Raw genomic sequence first — 15452 nt, forward strand, 5'->3', positions numbered from 1 at the left:
GGGCAGAGAGGAGATCTCGTCATATTCCACGCCTCCTTTGCCCAGATACTGGTTCAAATTAAAGCCTTACTCAGCACCCAGATCATTCAACTGTATAATTTGTAACTTTAACTGTAAAGTGCAATTTGTTATATATTTTCTTACCTGATATATGTGTTAATGTTATGAAAGCAGCTAGTCAGCCTACTGATTAACCTACAACACTTTCTCTTTAGGGCCTCCGGGAAGTTCAGGTACTCACCATTTTGCCAGGTAGCCAGTGTTTAGTGTAGGCTACTATCAACCTAATGCAAGCTGTTCTTACCTGCCAATTTGTAACACTGTGTATTATTTTGCAGGACAATATTCAAACCAACTTGTTTCAGAGTATTAACCTTTAGGGTCAGCATTCTTTTTCCTTTGCTTGTTTTAATGTGACATGTCTTAACTCCTCTCCCCCAGGCCTCCACTTGGCCTTGCTGCGTCTGCTAGCCACCAACTACCCCCACCTGTGTATGGTGGAGGACTGGGTGTGTGAGGTGGTGGTGACAGGAACCCTGCCTCTGTTTCGGAGGATGCTGCTCACCTCTAACACTTGTAGATACTCCACAACGGTGAGACTGGAGAGAGTGAGGGAGAGGGAGTGTGGTAGGGAGGGGGGTCGTAGAGTAGGAAGTCGAGAAAGGGGTTTAGGGTTGGAGAGAAACAGTTCTGGGAATGGGGAGTTTACATCTGGTTTTATAGGGATAGTTTGTGCAGACCTAGATAGACCTAGATAGAGATCAATAAAGAGTCTATTGTGCAGAGTCGGGCTTTGGGAGTGTAGGGGCGGCAGGGTAGCCTAGTGGTTAGAGTGTTGGACTAGTAACCGAAAGGTTGCAAGTTCAAATCCCTGAGCTGACAAGGTACAATCTGTCGTTCTGCCCCTGAACAGGCCGTTATTGAAAATAAGGATTTGTTCTTAACTGACTTGCCTAGTTAAATAAAGGTAAAATAAACAAAATAATAAAGTAGTTGGGAGTCAATACAGGGGAGGCGGTATAGACTCGGTATTAGTGAGTGGGATAGGCTCATGTTATGAATAGGAAATTCAGGCGGCTTTAGGAACAGTGTATTGTAACCCTGCAGTAAAGGCTTCAGTGTCTGGAGGATTATCATGCCTCTAATAGAGATGGAGCCCCCTGATGGATCATCATGGCACCCTATTCTATATATAGAAATGTTGTAGTAGTGTAATATGGAGGGCATAGGGTGCCACTAAACACTTTCTCCCTGTCACGGAATCAGCCTTACTACTCCTGCATCTGTAAAACTACATCTGATTTTGAGGGAAATAACCTACACACAATTTAATCCAACATTCAAAAGAGACCTTTGTAAAAAATACAATTCTAAATGATAATCTTAATGTGGAGTTTTTTTTTCTGGATGTGCCACTGAAACAAGTAGCTGTTTTTAGAAAAGGAGGAGAGGGAGAAAGGAAGGGACACAGGGAGAAGGCCCAGAGGTGACGGTCTCCTGTATTACAGTAGACACAGAAAGAGGAATACAGAGAAAGAGAGGAGGGCTCCTACACTGCAGCAGAACTGAGGCTTGATGCTGCTCAGTGGAGGCTGGGATGCAAGCAGTGCTTTTATATCATGGTGATATTAACAGCCTCTGTTAGGGAGGTTGACCTTTTTAAGTGTATGACTCCGCTGCAGAACAGTGAGGGGTTGACTAGCTCTCTTTCCTTTCTACCCATGCCATCTGTTCTCTCCATCCATGTTGATGTGAATTAACTGGACAAATGAAAGCAAGCCTCACCATTGACCTATGCTATATCACCTTCAAGCTGTTATCTGGTTTCAGATCAGTGGAGTGGAAAGAAAGAGAGACATCCTAGTTCAGGATTATAAAATCCATTGAAAGTGCTTTTTATTCAAGGACTAGGTTTGATTTCTGTCTGGGAAACCAACCCTAAATGTACTGTATTAAGATTCCAGTCATGTCTCCCACTAAATACTCTTATCACCCTCTCTCCCCAGCCTTCCAGAAGGTTCTGTCCAGTGGTCCTAGACTGATGAGGATGCTGGACCACCTGACCCTGCTGTCATCTGGAGACCTGATCCCCTACGCTGAGGCTCTGATGGATAGCATGGGGCTCCTGCTGGGCCCTGGGGTCCCCCGACGCATCCCCCAGACCCTAAACAAGCTCTGGATGGTCCTCAACACCGTCATGCCCCTCAGGTCAGCACGATAAAGTTAGGGTTATGGGAAGGGCTGGCTCAATGGATAGTACAACCAGTGATGGGCCCCATTCTTGAGAGTAAATGTCAATTACATCAATTTTTTTACATACTAAATGAATGCCATCTGGATAGGACTTCAGTCTCTCTGTGAAGTGATCCTAGTTAATTAATGAATCAGGGCTACTGGTAGGTCAGCTCTTCTGGCCTTCAGCCTCTGTGTGTTCATTGGTGGTGATAAGGGGATTGACACTCACTGACCCATTGTCCCCAGGAGCACAGAGCCACAGTCAGCAGGAGCAGGCAGGCAGACCAATCGATACCCGCAAGCTAAGCTGCTATGTAACCAGGACAGCTCAGGACAGGCTAAAGGGAGGGGTCTCTACAGGGTTTGGGTTTAATGGATCGCTTTTCCCCCTCCCCTCTGTACTCATCTGCGGTGGTATTGAATGGTGCGGAGGGAAGAAGGAGTGATGAAGCAGGGAGTGGTGGTGTTGGAGTGTCAGCCTCAGAGGAACCATTGATTAATGTCAGCTAGTCTGCAGTAGGGAACACTGACAAGACTCTTGGTGTAGAAGAACTGTTGGTTACAGCTGATTCTCTGTGAAAGTACAATGTGTCCTTGGTTTAATGGCACCCTTTGAATTTTCAATGGGAAACTGAAACATATTGCAAGCAATTGGATGGATTTGATTATCACAAAATAAATCTGCAACAGGCATGGCTAGTAGTAACTAAATAATACATCAAAATAAACAAACTTTCTTATTTTCATGCATAGAAAATGTAAATGAGTGTTCTTATTGGACAGGTTCAGGTTGCACTGTGTCTCAAAACGTTTTCTGTCGACTGGACATGCTCTTGCTTTCTGTCCCTGAATGAGTGTTGTAACTGGGTCATGTTCAGTTGGCCACAGCATAGCAAAACATTCTGTCCCTGTGTTACCCAGGCTGTGGGTGATGATGGTGAATGCGCTGCAGCCCTCAGTGAAGATGCTGAGGCAGCAGAGGTACACTCAGAACCTGATGGTGGAATCCCTCATCGTGCTGTGCAGTGACCAGAGAGTCTACAGGTAGAGTATTACTTGGCTACCTTTCCTACTGCACCTGTTGCTTTGCTTACTATTTTGCATTAGATCGCTATATTTGAGAATGTTGTACAATGAAAAGTGTTAAAAAGGAAATTGTTATCAAGTATTTAGTTTAGGTCTTTTTTTCAGGACAAAACAATGCTTACTGAGCCTGGAATATGTTTGACATTAATCAGATAATGAAGTAGACATATAATATGTGAGTCATTTCACTAAGTGGACAATTCCATGGTAAGAGTGATGCTGAGACTCAAAATGTATGTAAAACTAAAGTCAATGATTGCTAAATTATACAAACCATACAACTCTATGCACAGGGACAAGGAATGTGTTTTTGTCCATTTTTCCGTGGACATGGTTAAAAGTAGTCCTTGTTTGTTGAGTTGAAAAATCTGAGTCTCCGCATCACTCTGTTATAGTGGAATTGCCCATGCCTAAAATTGAACATATCTATTGTGTGTTATTTCACCACAAAATATTTTTTTTGTACATGTGAGTAAATAAATTGTTTGTCCCCAGGTGTCCCCCCCCCCTGATGGACATTGTCCTCCACGTGCTGACCAGCTACCTGCTGGCCTCCAAGGCCTACCTCAACCTCCACCTAAAGGAGACCACAGACTATGACCCTCTCTAACCTGGGCCTAGGACAGGCTGGACAGCCAGAGGTCACCAGAGAAGAGCTTAAAAACGCCCTGCTGGCTGCACAGGTAACACATAGGGACAGATACACACACTCATACATGTGCACACACACACAGTGTATAGTATGTCAGTCATTTTAGTTGTAAGTAGAATCCCACATGGTGTGTGTCTTGTGCTTCTTTCTGCCTCCAGGACAGTGCAGCAGTCCGGATCCTGCTGGAGGTGTGTCTGCCCACCTCAGCGGAGCAGCAGGGGACCCTAAGGACCGTGGCCAGGTGCGATGCTGGGAGCCTGCTGAGGAGGATGAGGGGCTACTCAGTGACCTACGAGAGGTGCAGTGTCACATCTGCTGTCTGCTGTACCAGATGTTCATTGCTGACCCCAACATCGCCAAGCTGGTGCACTTCTAGGTAAACCCTTCTACGACGTAGAAGAGATGTTCTTGCCAAATTCTAATCTCAAATTCTAGCCCTTTTTGTCGATAAGGCTCCGAGAGCTGAAAGGATCATGTTTATATGATCACATGTCAAGGCAGCATTTAGTCATAACAAACAGCATAACCAAATGGTGTCTTCCATAAGATCATATGTGTGCCACAGAAGTGCTGTTGTCAGTGATCTGTGCCTGAGTGGTGAGAGGGGAATCAGTTGCCTGCAGCCTGAATGACTGCAGCAGTCCCAGACAGTCCCAGTAGTAGGACGCTGCCATATGTTTCACTTCATCAACCCAATCCTGCCTCTCTGTCGCAGTAATCCTGCATGCCTGGATCCATGCTGTGCACACAAGCTGCTGCTGTGTGTGTGTTTACATCACAAGACAGAAGAACCTCAGTCAAAGGCAAAACTAAAGCCTGTCGCATGCTTCCCAAACATTTAGCGCATATATTATGATTACATTTTTATGTTTTTGTTCGTTTATTTTTTTCCGGCTGTTCGAGCACACATTTTGTTCTTGAGGCAAGTCTAAGTTGGGTAGCCGAAGTCTACGCCCCTTTGTCTGTGATTTGGTCAACAGTACTAATCCTAGTAGGAGTGGGAACTATGGACGGGATTCTTCAATTAAGTGTTTATCACTCAACAAGCGATGACTTGTTTTCATGCAAGTTTTTTCACTTGAGAAATATTGCACCAGACATCTTAGTTAGATGTAAAATTGCATGACTAAGACCTAATTACAGATTTCTTGATTTATTTTGGATGAATTCAGACTATTTTGAGTAAGTGTGTACCGGCTAGGTTGCTACGGCATCTCAAGAGGAACAAACAGTAATATTGCTTTTTTGTTTTTCAGACAAAGGTCTTTATAATGTAGTGCAAGGCACAGATGTTCACTTCACAGAGTTCTGCTTTTTACTTGAATTTCTTTCTCTTTTTGTCTCCTCTCATTTTCTCTCTCAGGGTTGCCCTCAAGCTTTACTACCTCTGACTGTGGTAGGCATTCCCTCCATCCATATCTACCTGGACTTCATCCCAGAGGAAACAGGCATCCAAGCCCACAACCCTGAGCTACATTAGCCTTGTGTCTTTTTCAGGGTTTTCTACTGAACAACAATATAAAGGCAACATGTAAAGTGTTGGTCCCATGTTTCACGAGCTGAAATGAAAGATCACAGAACTGTTCTGTGCGCACAGAAAGCTCATTTCTCTAAAATGTTGGCCACAAATTAGTTAACGGTGCCTTTGGAAAGTATTCAGACCCCTTGACTTTTTCCACGTTTTGTTAGGTTACAGCCAAATTCAAAAAGGATTATTTTTCTCCCTCATCAATCTGCACACAATACCCCATAATGATGAAGCAAAAACAGTTTTTTATTTATTTATGGAAATATCACATTTACATAAGTATTCAGACCCTTTACTCAAGATTTGCACACCTGTATTTGGGGAGTTTCTCCCATTATTCTCTGCAAATCCTCTCAAGCGCTGTCAGGTTGGAAGGGGAGTGTTGCTGCACAGCTATTTTCAGGTCTCTCCAGAGATGTTAGATCGGATTCAAGTCCAGGCTCTGGCTGGGCCACTCAAGGACATTCAGAGACTTGTTGCTGCTGTCCTACCTGTGTTCCCAGTACACCCTGCCCAAGCCCCTCAGCGTGGCCTGTCTGGCTGTCAGTGTCATGGCTACCCCGCTCACAGCTCCCTTCCTCCCTCCCCTTACTACATGTCCTACTCCCTCCCTCCCTCCCTTTCCTCCCCTTACTACATGTCCTACTCCCTCCCTCCCTCCCTCCCTTTCCTCCCCTTACTACATGTCCTACTCCCTCCCTCCCTCCCTTTCCTCCCCTTACTACATGTCCTACTCCCTCCCTCCCTTCCTTTCCTCCCCTTACTACATGTCCTACTCCCACCCTCCCTCCCTTTCCTCCCCTTACTACATGTCCTACTCCCTCCCTCCCTTCCTTTCCTCCCCTTACTACATGTCCTACTCCCTCCCTCCCTCCCTTTCCTCCCCTTACTACATGTCCTACTCCCTCCCTCCCTTCCTTTCCTCCCCTTACTACATGTCCTACTCCCTCCCTCCCTCCCTTTCCTCCCCTTACTACATGTCCTACTCCCTCCCTCCCTCCCTCCCTCCCTCCCTCCCTCCCTCCCTCCCTCCCTCCCTCCCTCCCTCCCTCCCTCCCTCCCTCCCTCCCTCCCTTTCCTCCCCTTACTACATGTCCTACTCCCTCCCTTCCTTTCCTCCCCTTACTACATGTCCTACTCCCTCTCTCCCTCCCTTTCCTCCCCTTACTACATGTCCTACTCCCTCCCTCCCTCCCTTTCCTCCCCTTACTACATGTCCTACTCCCTCCCTCCCTTCCTTTCCTCCCCTTACTACATGTCCTACTCCCTCCCTCCCTCCCTTTCCTCCCCTTACTACATGTCCTACTCCCCCCTTCCTTTCCTCCCCTTACTACATGTCCTACTCCCTCTCTCCCTCCCTTTCCTCCCCTTACTACATGTCCTACTCCCTCCCTCCCTCCCTTTCCTCCCCTTACTACATGTCCTACTCCCTCCCTCCCTTCCTTTCCTCCCCTTACTACATGTCCTACTCCCTCCCTCCCTCCCTCCCTCCCTTTCCTCCCCTTACTACATGTCCTACTCCCTCCCTCCCTCCCTTTCCTCCCCTTACTACATGTCCTACTCCCTCCCTTCCTTTCCTCCCCTTACTACATGTCCTACTCCCTCTCTCCCTCCCTTTCCTCCCCTTACTACATGTCCTACTCCCTCCCTCCCTCCGTTTCCTCTCCTTACTACATGTCCTACTCCCTCCCTCCCTCCCTTTCCTCCCCTTACTACATGTCCTACTCCCTCCCTCCCTCCCTCCCTCCCTCCCTCCCTCCCTCCCTCCCTCCCTCCCTCCCTCCCTCCCTCCCTCCCTCCCTCCCTCCCTCCCTCCCTCCCTCCCTCCCTCCCTCCCTCCCTTTCCTCTCCTTACTACATGTCCTACTCCCTCCCTCCCTCCCTTTCCTCCCCTTACTACATGTCCTACTCCCTCCCTCCCTCCCTCCCTTTCCTCCCCTTACTACATGTCCTACTCCCTCCCTCCCTCCCTCCCTTTCCTCCCCTTACTACATGTCCTATTCCCTCCCTCCCTCCCTTTCCTCCCCTTACTACATGTCCTACTCCCTCCCTCCCTCCCTTTCCTCTCCTTACTACATGTCCTACTCCCTCCCTCCCTCCCTTTCCTCCCCTTACTACATGTCCTACTCCCTCCCTCCCTCCCTTTCCTCCCCTTACTACATGTCCTACTCCCTCCCTCCCTCCCTTTCCTCCCCTTACTACATGTCCTACTCCCTCCCTCCCATTCCTCCCCTTACTACATGTCCTACTTGCTGTGCCTCCCTTTCTGTACTTTAATATGTCACTGCCATCTCCTGGTGGGTCTCTGTTAGTGCAGTATTACTCATGATATAGTTTTTTCTGTTTGTACTCACTTCCCTGCTGTTCATGAAGTTTTTGCCTTTTTCATGCCCACTCTGCTGTGCCTGGTGGCGTTCTGCCAGGCCTTCCCTCTGCTCTACGATGACGTGGCGGCCCTGCTTGTGCAGGTGGGACAGGTCTGTGCCTCTGATGTTGCCACCAAGGCCAGGGATATCGACCTGCTCATCGCCAGTAAGTTTGTGTGTGTTTATGAGGCGCGGGTTGACTCTTAAACCGCAGTCCCTGTGGTTATATTTGCAGGGAGGGTGGGTTTAAGGTTATGAAATATTGTGTGGATGAAGGTGGGTGGTGTGCTGATTGAATAAAAATAAAACAATGCATTAAAAATCCATAAATGTACCATTCATATCTATAGGCTTCATTATTTTTTTATCTGGCGTTGGTGCGTAGACTAAGTTTTAAGGGCTAACTGTATGCTCGACAAATTTATTGCCAAATGCTTTTGAAAAAGTTAACGTCGATCCACTGAGGCAAAAAGGACAACGTCAGAGATTAATTCAACAAGAGAGAACCTGCAACTGGAGAGTTGAAAGCAAATCGAAGGGAAGGCCAGAACAGTAGCCTAATGTTCGGGAAAGATTTGATGAAGTGGTAAAAGAGGATGATACCTGTGCTGGATATGTTATGTGTGATCATTGTGAGGCGCTATACAAATTTGACAGGCACACGACAGGCACATCAAGGGAATTGTACTGTTCAGATGGGTGAAATGGAAGAGTAGCCTAACTGAAATCTGGACACTGACTGTAAGTCTATAACCTCTCACGTAGCCTAACTGAAATGTGGACACTGACTGTAAGTCTATAACCTCTCACGTAGCCTAACTGAAATGTGGACACTGACTGTAAGTCTATAACCTCTCACGTAGCCTCACTGAAATGTGGACACTGACTGTAAGTCTATAACCTCTCACGTAGCCTAACTGAAATGTGGACACTGACTGTAAGTCTATAACCTCTCACGTAGCCTAACTGAAATGTGGACACTGACTGTAAGTCTATAACCTCTCACGTAGCCTAACTGAAATGTGGACACTGACTGTAAGTCTATAACCTCTCACGTAGCCTCACTGAAATGTGGACACTGACTGTAAGTCTATAACCTCTCACGTAGCCGAACTGAAATGTGGACACTGACTGTAAGTCTATAACCTCTCACGTAGCCTAACTGAAATGTGGACACTGACTGTAAGTCTATAACCTCTCACGTAGCCTAACTGAAATCTGGACACTGACTGTAAGTCTATAACCTCTCACGTAGCCTAACTGAAATGTGGACACTGACTGTAAGTCTATAACCTCTCACGTAGCCTAACTGAAATGTGGACACTGACTGTAAGTCTATAACCTCTCACGTAGCCTAACTGAAATGTGGACACTGACTGTAAGTCTATAACCTCTCACGTAGTCTAACTGAAATGTGGACACTGACTGTAAGTCTATAACCTCTCACGTAGCCTAACTGAAATCTGGACACTGACTGTAAGTCTATAACCTCTCACGTAGCCTAACTGAAATGTGGACACTGACTGTAAGTCTATAACCTCTCACGTAGTCTAACTGAAATGTGGACACTGACTGTAAGTCTATAACCTCTCACGTAGTCTAACTGAAATGTGGACACTGACTGTAAGTCTATAACCTCTCACGTAGTCTAACTGAAATGTGGACACGGACTGTAAGTCTATAACCTCTCACGTAGTCTAACTGAAATGTGGACACGGACTGTAAGTCTATAACCTCTCACGTAGCCTAACTGAAATGTGGACACTGACTGTAAGTCTATAACCTCTCACGTAGCCTAACTGAAATGTGGACACTGACTGTAAGTCTATAACCTCTCACATAGCCTAACTGAAATGTGGACACTGACTGTAAGTCTATAACCTCTCACGTAGCCTAACTGAAATGTGGACACTGACTGTAAGTCTATAACCTCTCACGTAGCCTAACTGAAATGTGGACACTGACTGTAAGTCTATAACCTCTCACGTAGCCTCACTGAAATGTGGACACTGACTGTAAGTCTATAACCTCTCACGTAGCCTAACTGAAATGTGGACACGGACTGTAAGTCTATAACCTCTCACGTAGCCTAACTGAAATGTGGACACTGACTGTAAGTCTATAACCTCTCACGTAGCCTCACTGAAATGTGGACACTGACTGTAAGTCTATAACCTCTCACGTAGCCTCACTGAAATGTGGACACTGACTGTAAGTCTATAACCTCTCACGTAGCCTAACTGAAATCTGGACACTGACTGTAAGTCTATAACCTCTCACGTAGCCTAACTGAAATGTGGACACTGACTGTAAGTCTATAACCTCTCACGTAGCCTAACTGAAATCTGGACACTGACTGTAAGTCTATAACCTCTCACGTAGCCTCACTGAAATGTGGACACTGACTGTAAGTCTATAACCTCTCACGTAGCCTAACTGAAATGTGGACACTGACTGTAAGTCTATAACCTCTCACGTAGCCTAACTGAAATGTGGACACTGACTGTAAGTCTATAACCTCTCACGTAGCCTAACTGAAATGTGGACACTGACTGTAAGTCTATAACCTCTCACGTAGTCTAACTGAAATGTGGACACTGACTGTAAGTCTATAACCTCTCACGTAGCCTAACTGAAATGTGGACACTGACTGTAAGTCTATAACCTCTCACGTAGCCTAACTGAAATGTGGACACTGACTGTAAGTCTATAACCTCTCACGTAGTCTAACTGAAATGTGGACACTGACTGTAAGTCTATAACCTCTCACGTAGCCTAACTGAAATGTGGACACTGACTGTAAGTCTATAACCTCTCACGTAGCCTAACTGAAATGTGGACACTGACTGTAAGTCTATAACCTCTCACGTAGCCTAACTGAAATGTGGACACTGACTGTAAGTCTATAACCTCTCACGTAGCCTAACTGAAATGTGGACACTGACTGTAAGTCTATAACCTCTCACGTAGCCTAACTGAAATGTGGACACTGACTGTAAGTCTATAACCTCTCACGTAGCCTAACTGAAATGTGGACACTGACTGTAAGTCTATAACCTCTCACGTAGCCTAACTGAAATGTGGACACTGACTGTAAGTCTATAACCTCTCACGTAGTCTAACTGAAATGTGGACACGGACTGTAAGTCTATAACCTCTCACGTAGTCTAACTGAAATGTGGACACGGACTGTAAGTCTATAACCTCTCACGTAGCCTAACTGAAATGTGGACACTGACTGTAAGTCTATAACCTCTCACGTAGTCTAACTGAAATGTGGACACGGACTGTAAGTCTATAACCTCTCACGTAGCCTAACTGAAATGTGGACACTGACTGTAAGTCTATAACCTCTCACGTAGTCTAACTGAAATGTGGACACGGACTGTAAGTCTATAACCTCTCACGTAGCCTAACTGAAATGTGGACACTGACTGTAAGTCTATAACCTCTCACGTAGTCTAACTGAAATGTGGACACTGACTGTAAGTCTATAACCTCTCACGTAGCCTAACTGAAATCTGGACACTGACTGTAAGTCTATAACCTCTCACGTAGCCTAACTGAAATCTGGACACTGACTGTAAGTCTATAACCTCTCACGTAGCCTAACTGAAATCTGGACACTGACTGTAAGTCTATAACCTCTCACGTAGCCTAACTGAAATCTGGACACTGACTGTAAGTCTATAACCTCTCACGTAGCCTAACTGAAATCTGGACACTGACTGTAAGTCTATAACCTCTCACGTAGTCTAACTGAAATGTGGACACGGACTGTAAGTCTATAACCTCTCACATAGCCTAACTGAAATGTGGACACGGACTGTAAGTCTATAACCTCTCACGTAATCTAACTGAAATGTGGACACGGACTGTAAGTCTATAACCTCTCACGTAGTCTAACTGAAATGTGGACACTGACTGTAAGTCTATAACCTCTCACGTAGTCTAACTGAAATGTGGACACTGACTGTAAGTCTATAACCTCTCACGTAGCCTAACTGAAATGTGGACACTGACTGTAAGTCTATAACCTCTCACGTAGCCTAACTGAAATGTGGACACTGACTGTAAGTCTATAACCTCTCACGTAGCCTAACTGAAATGTGGACACTGACTGTAAGTCTATAACCTCTCACGTAGCCTAACTGAAATGTGGACACTGACTGTAAGTCTATAACCTCTCACGTAGCCTAACTGAAATATGGACACTGACTGTAAGTCTATAACCTCTCACGTAGCCTAATTTAATATTAACTCCTGCTGAATTAAGCTTTTCTTGCAGTAAAATGATACACCAGATATAGATTTTGTTTAGAGAACAGGAGTGGTGAAATGTTTTCTTTCTTTCAGCTCTCATGAGAGAATTCATGTACGAATAGGGGCCGTTTGTAAAGGTGGTGCTGCTATCTTAATCAGCATCATAAAATCTGACAGTATTTCAACCACTTAAAATAATATGCATCCAAGCTGAACTGAAATCATATCAAAAACATGTTGGGTAGTTTGAACCGCTTTTAATTTCCTTACAACCAGTCGGGCGGTTGCGAATGGGTTATTAGCCATTGCGTGTGAGTTAACAAACAGCTGACCCGCGCATCACTTGTGTTTTGTCTGTGAGATTAAATAAAAATATGTTTTTGTGTGCTATGCATCTCATTCCAGTTGCCATGTTTCACTCCAGTCTTTCCCCTGTTATTGATTGAGTAGTGTTGCACCTAATTATTGGAGAAGCCGAAGACCATGACCTGGATTGATATTTTGGAATGCTGGCATAGATTAACTCATTAGTGTAATTACATCAGTGACCTGATCGATTCGCAGTCGATTTCACCAAAATGTCAGTCCATTCTGGAGTTCAATGAAAAAGTGCACTTCAATGGAGAAAGTATATGTCCTGAACCATATAGAGTCATTTCTAAAGGTGTATCAAGGCAGCAGGCAAATTAAATACATGTCAAATATTATATATTGGCTAACAGTTGAGGAGATACCGATTGCGTCATCTGTTTTTACAAGTTTTATCATTTACACATACACTTACCCCAGCAGACATGCCAGAGTTTTTTTTTTCACTGTCCCCAATTGTTGGAAATGTACAGTATTTTACAGAGCCATGAGTGCATGGAACTCCCGTCTTATTTAGTGTGTGAACCTTTATTTAACTAGGCAAGTCAGTTAACCGACAGCAAACCTTGTTTCAAAAAACAAATAAAGCAACACCTCACGGCACAACCATGTGACCTAGTTGTTGTGTGTATATATAGACATGTACAGTTGAAGTCGGAAGTTTACATACACTTAGGTTGGAGTCATTAAAACTCGTTTTTCAACCACTCCACTAATTTCTTGTTAACAAACTGTAGTTTTGGCAAGTCGGTTAGGACATCTACTTTGTGCAGACAGATTATTTCACTTATAATTCACTGTATAACAAATCCACTAGGTCAGAAGTTTACATACACTAAATTGACTGTGCCTTTAAACAGCTTGGAAAATTCCAGAAAATTATGTCTTGGCTTTAAAAGCTTCTGATAGGCTTTGTCTTTTTCGTTACATGTTGGACCCCAGTAAGACTAGCTGTCGCCAATGGTGTCAGCTAACGGGGTTCCTAATAAATCAAATCAAATACATACCCTCTCCCTCCTTCCCTTTGTCCCCTCCCGCAATTTGCCCCCCTCCCCTCTGTCCCTTAGGGTTGCAGTATCTGAAGGAGAAACCTGGGAAGGTGTTGGTACCAGGAAGGGGTCAGTCCAAGCTGAGGCTTCCACAGAGGGCAGCAGGGGAGCTGGGTAGCTCTGCTACCATATAGAAACCACCTTCATGGACATCGGCACCAGCCTCCACGGACTACAAACACAGAGACTTGCAGGTGGAGAAAGTACTGGGGCTGGAGGAGGGTTGTAGATTTAGATATTAGTGTTATTTTCAATATGTACTGTATGTTGTAGTGTGTATGCAATCAGTGTTTTGTAGGTGTTGAAAGATACAATTTGCTATAGGTCTGTTTTCTTGACCCCTGTGAACATATATTTTTCTAATCTGCATGTCTTATTTTTCCCAGCAAAAACATGTATTTTTGAAGTGGTCAGGTGACATTGTGTTTTTATATAGCAAACTCAGGAAAAAAAGAAACGTCCTCTCACTGTCAACTGCATTTATTTTCCACAAACATGTGTAAATATTTCTATGAACATAAAAATATTCTACAACTGAGACATAAACTGAACAAGTTCCACAGACATGTGACTAACAGAAATGGAATAATGTGTACCTGTCCCGCAGGTGTGATGTTCAGAGGTACCGATCCTGTGCAGGTGTTGTTACACGTGGTCTGTCACTGCGAGGACAATCAGCTGTCCGTCCTGTCTCCCTGAGGTGTTTCAGTCCTCCAGGACCAGTCTCCTATCTCTGCAGTGGTTATAATTCCACAGATTCCTGTCAGAGTTCTAGTGGTTTTGGCCCCCAGGTTTATCTTTTCAGTATGTCCCTCTGGGGCCATGCTACAGTTTACCGCACAGGGGCCTTCTATTGCCAATCCCGCTGCTGGGCTTAGAGCTAGAATACAGCATCGACTGCCTGCTATCAGTAAAGGCATCTGTCTCAATTATAATCAGCCAGGAGAAGTGTTTGCTTAGACACACCAACCACTTACCTATTATCATCATTATACCTCTTTTGACAGGTTCTTAAACAGCTGTTATACAACCTAGCTGGCACTCTGCATTCATTACAAGAGTGTTTTTGTAACATTTTAAACTGCTTGACTGCTGCTGATTGTGTACTAGAGAGAGGGAGACGTGTGGTGTGTGAACCATCTTCATTAGGGCTGTCTTTGATGTAGTTCTAGTCAGAGGGCTAGGGGTGGATGGATGCTGGGTACATTATCTTTAATTACGACTCCTCTAACCTGGAGGCTCCTCTCTCTCTGGCTGTGGGCTCCCTCCTGCGCCCAGGTCTCCACAGTTAAGTGGTTTACAGAGTAGGGGATGCCCTTCACACCCTGAGCTATGAGCTGCTGCTGGATCAGATCTGCATAATGGGGGAGATGTGAACGAGCCCTATTAGAGAAACACCTGTTTAACCTCTAGCTGCCAAACAGACAGATATTAAAGGTAGGTCACATAACTTTACGAACTCTGTCTGAAGGGAGCATGTGCACTAGAGCTAGACAGTCAAACCAAAGAAAGTCTCTCGTCGACAGTAACACACTGTATATGCTTATGAGAAGACCGGCTGTGCACATCCATTATTTATGGAGCGTGTAGTGGCAAGATGCAAACCCAGCTGTCCAGGGCTTCTGTAATGGCTCTCGTGTTGCTGCTAAAGGGACTCTCTAGTCTTACCGGTGAGTGTTTAAACAGAGACTCAAGATCCCTTCAGTAGACACTTGCTAGATTGAAAGTGATTGCTTTGACTGCCATCTCTTGTAGGGGCTTAACAGCTTAATCTTCAACAATGAGTGAGTGATGTGCTGCTGCTTCTTGATTAAGCTTTGTGGAGGAAATTGGAAGAATTCAACTTGAGCTGATAGAAAATAACACTTAGACGTATAATTGCCTACTGCTGATAGAGAGATCCA

At 45.0% G+C, this 15452-nt stretch overlaps 1 pseudogene; it reads left to right on the forward strand.

Annotated features, from left to right (window-relative positions):
* Positions 1–13697, forward strand: part of LOC118375300 (integrator complex subunit 2-like) — a 30056-nt pseudogene extending 16359 nt beyond the window's left edge.
* Positions 13698–15452: the final 1755 nt, after the last annotated feature.

Source organism: Oncorhynchus keta, chromosome 11 (assembly GCF_023373465.1).
Source record: "Oncorhynchus keta strain PuntledgeMale-10-30-2019 chromosome 11, Oket_V2, whole genome shotgun sequence".
In the NCBI taxonomy this organism is placed as follows: domain Eukaryota; kingdom Metazoa; phylum Chordata; class Actinopteri; order Salmoniformes; family Salmonidae; genus Oncorhynchus; species Oncorhynchus keta.